Source organism: Quercus lobata, chromosome 10, assembly GCF_001633185.2.
Source record: "Quercus lobata isolate SW786 chromosome 10, ValleyOak3.0 Primary Assembly, whole genome shotgun sequence".
NCBI lineage: Eukaryota > Viridiplantae > Streptophyta > Magnoliopsida > Fagales > Fagaceae > Quercus > Quercus lobata.
Genome location: NC_044913.1, coordinates 30,762,998 through 30,774,912, shown reverse-complemented (window position 1 = coordinate 30,774,912; position 11,915 = coordinate 30,762,998). Strand labels below are relative to the sequence as shown.

General features: G+C 29.4%; 1 long non-coding RNA gene across 1 annotated transcript; it reads left to right on the top strand.

Moving 5' to 3' along the window:
* The first annotated feature begins 3,331 nt into the window (after positions 1 to 3,331).
* LOC115963605 lies at positions 3,332 to 6,855 on the top strand. Its single transcript, XR_004085858.1, has 3 exons — positions 3,332 to 3,390; positions 6,434 to 6,463; positions 6,808 to 6,855. It is a non-coding gene; the product is annotated as an uncharacterized LOC115963605 (long non-coding RNA).
* The last annotated feature ends 5,060 nt before the right edge of the window (positions 6,856 to 11,915 follow it).

Here is an 11,915-nt window from a genome sequence, read left to right as displayed (position 1 = left end):
CATATATACTAATAGCAACTCCCTTTATACTGCCCTCCATCTCGGCCTTTTGCAATAAACCTTATAGCCCCATTGCACACAAGAGAAACAGGTAAGGTGATAATGGATCCCCTCGGCGGAGGCCCCCTAGATGGTTTGATGCTTCTCACTGGCTGCCCATTTAGGAGGATTGAATAGGAAACAGATTGCAAGCATGACATAATAATTCTCCTCATCTTCTCTCCAAGCCCCAAGTGATGCATTATTGCCTCCAAGAAACCCCATTCCACCCAGTCATAAGCTTTACTCATGTCCAACTTAAGAGTCATAAAACCCATCTTGCCTTGTGTTTTTCTCTTCAGATAATGGAGGGTCTCAAAAGCCACCAGTATGTTATCAGAGATCAATCGGCCCAAAAAAAGGCACTCTGGGAATCTGGCACGGAATTAGCTAAAAACTTTTTCAACCAGTTAGCCACCACTTTTACAATAAGTTTATAAATGACATTACATAAGCTTATGGGCATGAAATCAGAAACTTTCTTGGGATAAAATCCTATCTTCAATTATTCATTATCATTTGAATTATTATATTATTTTCCATGAGACGACAATGGTGAAACCAATTAATTTCTTCCCATAAATACTTTTGGTAGTTCAAATAATAATAATAATAATAATAATAATAATAATAATAATAATAGTAGTAGTAGTAATAGTAATTACATAAAAATATAAAATCTATTTTTTTTTTGTAGTTCCAATAAAAAAAAAAAATTATTTACAATGAAACTAGAAATGTGTAATTATTTTTTAAATGTGAAATATGAGGATACATGAATTGATGACACACATGCTTTTCTCAAACCATCTTGCTTTCCTTGATTATAATATTTTTAAAAATAAATCCTTGATTATAATTATGTTTTTGTTATTTACAATTGCTACTTCTACTTAATATTTTTATAATTATGTTTTTGTAATTTACAATTGTTACTTCTACTTATTATTATTTTTATAATGATGATGATGATGATGATGATGATGATGATGGGGACACAGAATTTAGCCCCCGAGGAGCTCACCTCGGAACTCTAAAATAATAGTTTACACAAATTAAATATAAATAAACAATAAGGAATAAACACTCTACAATGGGAAACACAAGCAGTGGATTTCTCTAACCATTCCTCTAACAAATACAACTATAGGTGTTAATATAGAAAACTGTACTGTTCCTGTGGTGACACCCTTAGTGTTACTCTTTTTCTATTTCTATTTCTCTCCCCAAGTAGATTTTTCTGATCCTTCTTACTTTACCTCTCCTCTTCTTTTATAGCTTCAATCGTTACTCTTATAATTACAGCTATCCTGTTGCTTACTAGAACCTCAAGGATATTTTTCTTCACTTTATCGGATTCCTCCTCTCCCTTATCCTAGAACTTTGACTTTTGGGGGTTGTTGCTACTGTTCAAGCTGTCTCACTAGCATTTAATGTGGCAGAAATGAGGTAAGAACCTCATCACTAACGCGGAGGTAAAGATCTTCAATCTTCTTGCATGTTCCTAAACCTTCCTGTGGTTCCAGGAATCTTCTGGTGATAGCACATGGACCACCTACATCCTGCACGTCAAGTAAAGGGGCTCCTTATCGTCTCCACGGGAACTAATCTTTTGCGTCACTCATTTTTCCTGTGATGCTTGGGATGACCCTACTATTCTCCTCGCATGGTGCATTATCCACCGAGCTCCCTTTCTGGACATAGGTTAGGCCCTACTCTTTCTCGTAGCCCAACTACTCCTTGGGCTTCAAGTTCAGGATGTGACTGTTCCACTCCCTACAATAATGATAATAATAATAATTGGGAAACAAATTATAAAAACATTCATGCAACGCAAGGGCTAAATACTAGTAAAGAATGAATACATGAGAATCAATGCATTTGACTAATTAACACATGGCAATTAATTAAGGACAAAATTTAGCTACAATATTGGTTGTAGCCATAGGCTACAACCTTGCTTAATGTCTTTTTATTTGAGGTGAATTTTGATAAATCCATCATTGGATTATATCTTCTTCTTATATCCTCCATGCTTGCAAAATTTCTAGAAAATTAAAGATCAATAGTTATGTCATCAATAAATTGTTTAAATTGCAAGTTTTTGTAGTTTAAAATTATGTATAAAATATAAGCTTATAGATCATATAGTAAATAATATTTAATTGACACAAAATTTAACATGTATATTAAGAGCGTAAAAAACATGCAATTTAATGGTTAGATTTTCAAAATATGTAGTAATGTTTCTTTTATTAAGGTTGTAGCCTCAGGTTACAACTAATTTTGTAACTAAACTTTGTCTATTAATTAATACATGCAAACTTTTGATTTTGGTGAGGTGGAATGTTAAATGAAGAGAATCTAGTTGCCTCTTAAAAAATGTGTCACTTGACAAAATCTTAAATTATAATTATAGCTAAGGTTCATGCTAATATATAGGGTAAATCTTAAGACCAGTACCTTCAATGTACTAAACCTGTTGCAATGATAATTAACATGTGATCAAAAATAGATACATGTCACCATCACAATGAGTCCAACTTTACTAATAAAATAATTGGATAGAAATCACGTACATGTATACTACAATTAGTGGAGTATGAAATGGAACACAAAATACGGGATTAAAGATTTTCATTCCCACATCACTACGTACTGAATAATTTTCCCCAGAAATAAAAATGGTCATTTAATGGAGATAGAGACAGCAGGAAATAGGAGTAACTTCCAAAACAAATATTTAAATTCCAAATAAAGCTACGGCCACAATGTTTTCATAACAATTTCATAACAAAGTCTAAGTAACAAACTTTTAAGAGTTACGGCTTATGCGGTTATGCCAGACCTTAGGCTTGTGAAATTGTTTTATAAGAGAGACTACATCTTAAAACCTACATAGAGAGTTGCAGTTTCCATCCATGTATTCAATGCTCTTTACATAATACTGCATATAGAAACCCCCCCTTGTTTGTGTTCTCATTAAAATTAACATCATGGCTTCCAACAAACAGCATATTTTAACATTGCTTGTTTTGTTCTCTTCGTGGTTTTTTGTGGGTTTCTCTCAAATAACTTCCGACATGTTTGGGCCGGCAGCTTCAGGGGGTGTTGAATCATTCCCATGCTTGCAGAATAACCTCGCTTCTTGTCAACCATACTTGAAGGGCTCCTATATTGCACCGGCAATATGCTGTGAGCAATTGAAGGAGACAATCACCCATGATCTCAAGTGCCTCTGCAACATATTAGCCCATACCGACGTCTTGACGAGTTTCAACATTACCCTGGTGGAGCTCATGAAGCTTCGTAAGGACTGCGGTATTAATCTTACGCAGTCAGTATGCAAAGGTTTTTCAGATCTTCTTCTCTCTTTTTTTGTTTTTGTTTTTAGTTCTGCTTAATTAGAATTCAGTTTTATATGGTTATTTGGTGGTATTAGTTTTTATTTCCTGGGTTAGAGTGGCTTGCATTTGAATTATTGATGTGCTTTGTGGGTTTTTATTTTTATATTTTATACATCAATAGTTGGTGTGAAAATTTTGAACTTTGGATGTCTTTGTTAGAAATATTAAAATGTGTCAATTGAGTTACAAGATTTTTAGCTGCTTAATTATGACATATAAATTGATTTTTTTTTTTTTTTGAATATTTAGTTTTGATATCATTTAATTTTTTTAATAAGATGATTGTGCGTTTAATCATGTATATACACTGTGTCATCAAATGCTTGCCTGCTATTATTTGTCGTCATCATCACCATAATTTTCTAATATTTTAAAGTTTCTGGTGTCACAAAATCCAAAAGATTTAGTCCAAATTTTACCATTGAACATGAATTTGAAAAGTAATAGATGTAACTCATTAAACTATGGATCTGAACTGGTCAGTATCAACTTATGGGTCTCAACTTATGGATCTGAATCTTTTGTTAGAAATTTTGAGTTGGTTTCATAGAGGTTCAATTTTTTATGGCCATAATTTGCCATAATGACAAATCTTTCATGTATCATGAATAGACAATTTTTTTTAAGATTTACTGCATCCCTAAACTTTCTGTGTCTTTAAATTTATTGTTTTTACTTTTTTTTGAGCTAAGATGATAGAATTTTATTGTTTTTACAGTCTCTTATAAAGCTATTATGTTTTTCTTTTACTTTCTCTCTTTTAGCCTAAATTTAGGATGAAAGCTATCAAATTCTAGGCTTGATTGATTGATGTCATTCGTAAATGGAATTTTAATGTTTGATCTTCCCCCAGTTGAGATTTAGTTAATCAAGTATCGGATTCCTATTTCACATATTTATTTTCTGAACTGCATGTGAAGTTTAACACTAGATAGTCAAATATTGAGATTGGCACAAAACGATCCTCCTTAATTTTCTCTCATTTTGCATGATTTTTTAAGGAGTAATTAGTTGCAGGCCCATGCGATGCATGAAAAATATAATTATTTTGTAATATGGTATAACATATAATTTATTTTCTAAAATTTATTGAAGATAATTTCTTCTTCTTAACAATTGAACTATTTTAAAAAGTTTTTCCATTTCTTTATGTCTACAAATAGATCATTCTATTTTTTTGGAACTTTTTTATTTTTATTTTTTAGAAAATTGGGTGTGTTTGATTGATTCTTTTTGGAAGTAATCTATATTCTTCAAACATTTGGTACAGTGTGTTATTTATTTATTTATTTATTTTGGTAAAACAAAACTCTTTTATGTTTCAAATTAATGATTCATATTTCTCATTCTCTTATTATTAAAAAAAAAAAAAAAAAAAATCTTCTCATTCTCTTAAGGAGATTATCATAATAATCAAACCTCATCACATATTTAGAATTTATATTACTCAAATAATTGAAAGGAACATTCAAATACATAGATATCTAGATAGTATTTTGATATAAACTCAAATTCTCACTTCTAATATATCTAAAAATTAACTAAAAAATGTATAGTTATAAACACCAAATAATCCAAGTGATGCAATGTAATAAAATAGCATTATATATATTATATAATGTCATAGGATAACATTTATCAACTAAAGAGAAGAAAATAAAAAAGATACCAAATTAAAACACAACCAAATCACATTATACCAAAGTAGAGTTCAACACAAAAATTCATCAACCTAAAACAAAGATGCAATAAAGAATTAAAAATCTACCAAAAGTAGAGAGAGAGAGAGAGAGAGAGAGAGAGAGAGAGAGAGAGAGTATTTACCTTTTTTGTGGGCAAAATATGGATTGAATGGAAAAGAAAATAGCAATTTTTATAGTAAATGAAATGGTGAGAAGAATAGTCAAAATAAATGAAGGATGATGGGATGGAGGAATTGTTATGTTACAATATAGAGTAATAGGAAAATAAAAAGATAAAAGTGATAGGAAAATGTTGGAAGAAGTGTAATTGTAAGATGAGAGAAAGTGTCGAAAATAAATGATTGATTAGGTCGCTGATGTGGCACAACAAAGGTGAATTTATTTTATTTTATTTTTACTACGGTCTATTTTATACAATATTGCGAATTTTAATGCACATGCCTTTTTTGCTCTCGATCCTATATCTTGGGTTTCTGTTTTTCTTTTTTGATATATTCTACATTCCATTTGGGATTAAAATGCAAAGCTTTTTGTTAAAAACTTATTTGTGGAATGTTGTTTTAAGTATAGCTGTATATCGTTGGTAGATGGCAAATTTTAACCTTGTAAATATAGAAAGTAGGACTTTAAAAACTTGTACATAGTTAATAGCTTTGTAAGTCAATTGGTTGAAACTTCCTAGTGACACATTCAAGGTCCAAACTTTCCATCCCCTTTGTAATTATTAAATTATAATATATATATATATATATATATATTGTAAATAACTAAAAATTAAAACGTAAAAAGAAAGAACTGTTACCAAATTATTTTTCTCTCAAATCCTGGTTGTCCATGTCCTTTAGCTGATCAACCTGTTTGAAAAACCGTAATAGAATTTATAGGTTTCAGTGGGCTTTTCAATGATAGGCTTCTCCAAATGCTGTTTACGGTTATTTTGATAGTATTTCCTTTCCCAACTTTCTTCACTATTCAAATTTGCTTACTGCTTTTTCATCAATTGGTGAGTGAACTGGTTTAAAAGGCTAATTCATAGATGAATAGTTTGGGCAATTGGGAAAGGTCCAAAAGGATTAACATGGGATCAATGTAATTAGACTATAATGTTGAAGATGACTTTTTTTTTTTTTTTTTGAGAGGATGTTGAAGATGACTTCATCGAAGGCCTAAATTGTACATCAATTCTTTTTAGATTATCTGGTAAGTTTTTTTGGCTAATATTATAAGCATGTTATGGTTGTTTCATCTGACACTTTTTTTTTTGTTCTTTCTCTTTTATTACAGTTGCACCCCCGCCTGGATCTTCCACCAATGGTAAGTCCCCAGATTTTCTTTATTACTAGTTGGATGCCAGTGAAATACATATTTTTTGGACCTTTCTCCCTTGCTTTCGAGTACAAATAATTGTGAATTTCTGCGATGATCAACTTAGGTTTTTGATTCACAGGAAATTTGAAATTTTGGGCCTAAGAACTCACAATTAGTAGAAATGTTCTAATCTTTTGAATTGCTTTTAATCTTAGTTATAGTTACATGTTTTATTTGAATTTTTTTTTTATGCCCGGTGTTTGAATACAAGTCGTGTAAATAAAATGTTGAAATTAGATTTGAACTTTTTTTTTTCTTAATTTAATTTTATAATTTGAGTTCTCTATCAGGTTCTTCCTCACACAACTCTACACCTTCAAGCAGTCTAAAAAGTGCAGCCTATGGGATCACTTTGGTCATTTGGTTTGGCAATTTTCTTTGTGGCTGTAATTATTTCAGCAACCCAGGCTTGATAGATTAGAATATAGTCCCGGAGTGAATGCCATTTTGGTACACAGTCAGAAAACCTAGCTGTGGTGGTGGAACTACTCTAGCATTTAAGTGGATCTTCCTAAATTCAATTGTGGTTTGTTTGTTCTAAATCTTGTATAAGCCCTGATAAAGTACGTGTTGACCTACAAGTAAACTAAAAACACTGAATTCCATTCCTATAGTTGAATACAGAGGACAAAGAAAGAACTAGTGGAAAAGATTTGAATAATCTCTGTATTCACGTATATGAAGAGTGTTGTACAAATGTGAATATATACACACATAGTATTTGACCTATGGGGAGCCCTTAAGTATGCTATGGTCAGGGACAATTCAGGTTCCTTGATTTTAGTTGACCTATGTGTAGCCCTTGATTAGGCTAAGATCAAGGATAATTAATGTCTTCAAGATTTAAACATGTGCTAATATATTAACATTCATCTCAAACTTGAGGTGGTGAGGACGAAGACAACTTGAGTTTGAAGATGAGATCATGAAAACGGCCGGGCAAATAAGACTTAGTGAAAACGCTATTGGTTTTTAGAGGAAATTGAGTGCAAATGAAGGCTACCCTACTAAAGATGATGATGGATGAAGTGACATTCAATCTTAACGTGTTTAATGTGTGCAATCGTAGAAGACATCATTATGAGCAATATAGATAGCATCAGTAAAGTGCCAAAGAGCCAGCAAAGCCACAAAAGCTCAAAAGTAGTATCAGTAAGAGCTCAGTACTCAACTCTGGAATAGACTACAACAGATTGTTTTTCACTAAGCCAAGAAATGAGGGAGGATCTAAGCATAAATAGTAGCTAGTTGTAAAACAATGGTCAATAGGATGACAAGCCCAGTTTGCATCGGAGTAGGCCCATAACTAAAAGGAAGAATAATACGAAAAGTGGAGACCATGAAAAAATTTTCCCTTGAATAGTGGAGAATGTGAAGAAATTGTAGCAAGAAATATTAACTAGTTTCAATTTATGTTATTTGAATTTTTCAAGAGAAGGGGGTGAGAGTGAGATAAAGTGAAAGGGAGGAAAAGAGATCCAGCGAGGGCGTTAATTTTTAAAAGTGGGTGTCAACCCAAAAAGAGAAAAAGAAAAGGCTTTTGCCTCTTTTTTGTAGCAGTGATTTTATAAGGATGTAAAAACATATTTTTGATTAATATAGATTTGTCCAAACTTAGCTTATTTTTCTTTTTAAAATTTTTTTACTTTGTTTTGTTTTTCCATTATATATATATATATTGGCAGCGCTGAAAAGTAGCTAGCTCTCTCTTTTATTAAATCGTTCCTTTTACATGTGAATAGCAAGTCTAATAAAGTGCCAAGATGAACTGAGCAATATATGTAAGAAACCTACCAACCTCAAAAAAAGAAAAACATATATATATATATATATACATACATATATATATATATATATATGTGTGTCTATATATATATAAAATAAATTAAATATTGATTTTTTTTTTTCATTTGGTTCCATGTTTCAATTCTTTTCATATTAAAAAAATAAATATTCTCTATTTTCTTTGGTTTAATGTTTCAAGATTTTTCCTCCCTCATACATATATACAAAATTCTTTGCGTTTCAATTCACCATTTTCATCTCCTGCACTTCTACTTCATTATATACCAACCCATAGCTCTTCATACTATCATACGTCAAATATACACGACAAAAAACAATGTTATTTGCTTTCAATCTTTCGACAACACCTACCTTGCTCCAACATTATTTTCCAATCTAATTGTGATCTGTATGAGTTAGCTACAACTAAGTAAGAGGACTTGCATTTTATATTGAGTGACAATGGCAATTACGATTTTGATGTTAAGGTTGGACATTGTGGACTTATGAGTTTGGTAAGGGATGTGATTGACTGTGTGTGTTCGAGATGCGTATTTTGTTTTAAATTTAAGGGAAAAATAAAAACACATTTTATATCAACTTTTATTCTACAATATTCCTTTAAAGTTGTTGTTGTTGTTGTTGTGTTTTTTTTTTTTTTTTCATTAATTGAATTGAATAATTATAATGAATATGTGTGTGCAATTCATAAGTGTTACTTCTTATGATAAACTCATTACTAATAAAGTTCTATAATAATTATATTATAATATATATACAAAATTCTCCAAAATCATCTTACAGAAAATATTATCCATACATCACATAGGCAACTTACTACTTAATAATAATTGTACTAGTAGGGATCACTTTGGAATTGGAAAAAACAAAAAACGTTTTCCTTGTTTCAAAAACATTTGGTAAGTGAATTTGAAATGTTTCTATATTTTATAAGACAATTTTTAGATCTTTTTTTTTTTTTTTTCCTAGTACTAACTAACAATTTGAAGATTCTTGACTCATTTGAAATGTAGATCCTAGATATCTTGTTAAAAACTCTAAGACAGTTAAGCGACCATTTATATGTAATTTTAGTCACATGACTTTGTTAACAAGTCATGTAATTTGTTTAAATAATATACATAGATAGTCTTTATAAATCACTCACTAAAATCAATATCATACTAATATCAGCCGTATTGGAGAAATATACCATATCAGCCACTAAACTGGCATCGGTACACCTCTAAAATATACTGTAAAAACACCAGATTGTACCGGGCATATTTGATATTTTAGGTATTTCGGCCAATACAATAAAAAAATTTAAAATGTCAAAATTTTTATTTTTGTTTTAAAAAACATGTTATTTAAGCTAATACATTGGTTAATGTACTTAAGCTAATATTTAGGCTTATAAAATATGTAGATTTTGAATTTTATGTTGATAAATATAAAAATAAATAAATTTATACTTATATAAATAAATACAAACACACACACACGTGTGTGTGTGTGTGTTAGAGAGAGAGAGAGGGAGAGATAATAATAAAAATGAAAAAGAAAGAGAGATGTGATATATATATATATATATATATATACACACACACTTATATACATATACATTTAAATTATGCTAGAGTAGAATTTCTATTTTGTATTAAAAAAATAAAAAAAATAAATAAAAGAGAGAGAGAGAGAGAGAGAGAGAGATGTGATATAGAGTGAGTTGTGAAATAATGTGTTATAATAAATAAAGTAATTTTTTGATATATAATCTTCTAAATTTTTTAAAAGAGTTCATGCTATATTACTCTTACGTCTAACGCAGGGCCATGGCTTTTTTAAAAATTTCCCCCTTCCTGCTATTTTACTGTTATAAATTTTGAATTATAAGTACATTTTACTTGGCCCCTTCGTATTGAAAAAATAATTGTATAACTACATCTACAAGCACTCATTTAAAGTATTAATGAATTTTCTCTCCAAAAAAAAAAGTATTAATGATTTATTCAAGCGGTAAATTTGGAGGAAATGGTAGGGTCGATTAGCCATATTATCCTTGGAATTACAACTGGATTGGGAGGCTTTAGGTCAATAAAATTTCAGCATACAAAAAGAGAGAATAACATAGTGGCACACGAACTAGCTCAGCTGGCAAAGAATAAAGGCACCAACAGTGTTGCATCTTCTGTATCAAGACTGTCATGGGCTATAGTCTATATATCATATCATATTATATTATATATATAATAAAAGTTGGGCTTAAACACCGTGATTACGCCATGTGTCTTCACCAAATTGTAGAAATTTTATTAAATTTTTAGAATTTTAAATAACTAAAAAAGAATAGTATACTACTAGGACTCTAATTTATTCTTAGATTAACATTATTTTTTATTTTTTAGGATATATTTCTTAAATTAAGGGATAATATTTAACATACAAAAATTTAATTTAGATAATATTTATCATCTAATTAACATTATTTTTTATTTTTTAGGATATATTTCTTAAATTAGGGGATAATATTTAACATACAAAAATTTAATTTAGATAATATTTATCATCTAAATTTTCAAAATTTTAATATTATTAAATTAATATTATTTTATCACAATATCAAGCAACAAAACTTGATTACTAAGGGATAAACACAATCCAAATTCTTCAAGAGGTGATTAATATAATCTATTCCAAGAAGCAGTATATATCTTCAATAATTTGATAATCTCTATCTATCCCAAAAAAACAGTATGTATCTCCATTAATTTGATCATTTCTACGTTGATGGCATTTAAACATATATATATATATATATATATATATATATAAATTCCTTATAGCTATCAAAAAGTTTTTGATCTTTATCAACTTCTTTGGATAAAGTAACAATAAGTGTTCTAATGAACTTCGTCTTCTTCTTCTTCTTTTTCTTTTTTTTCTTTTTTTATTTTATAAAAAAAATATTTTACTAGCTTACGTTAGTATTTTTTTTTTGGGATAAACATTTATCCTACTTCATCAATTTTCTAATAATAAAGTAACAAATTTAAAAGTATTATTTTTTCTTCTCAAAACTTTTTTCTTTTGAAATAAATAACAAAAAAATAGCTAATATTTATTAGCTTTAAGGTAAACTAAAAAAAAAATTCTAATAACAATCTAATAACATTAACAAATTTAAAAGTTTTTTTTTTTAGATTTTTAGATTTAAAAAAATATATATAATTTTTTTATAGAATTTCTAAGTTAATAAAAATCTTAATTTAATTATAATCTAAATTCTTCATCTAATCCGTGTAATCCTTATTTTTTTTAAGAAGTCTAATGCATCTTGAATTGCAGCATTGTAGACTTAGTGTAATCTCATTCTTCTTATTTTTTTAATTACTATAGTGCATGGTTTAACTTAGATTGTAATCTAATTAATTGGATAATGAACCTATCCTTAAAGTAGTTGAATGCAACAGGGAAGAGTGATGGATTTAAGGTGTAGAACCTTTCTTAAGAGAGACTGTAAATGATAAACCATGTAGCTATATATTGTATTAAGCATTTTACGTTATGCAATTTTTAGGTTCTGCTCCTTTCTTCTTCTTCTTTTTACGTT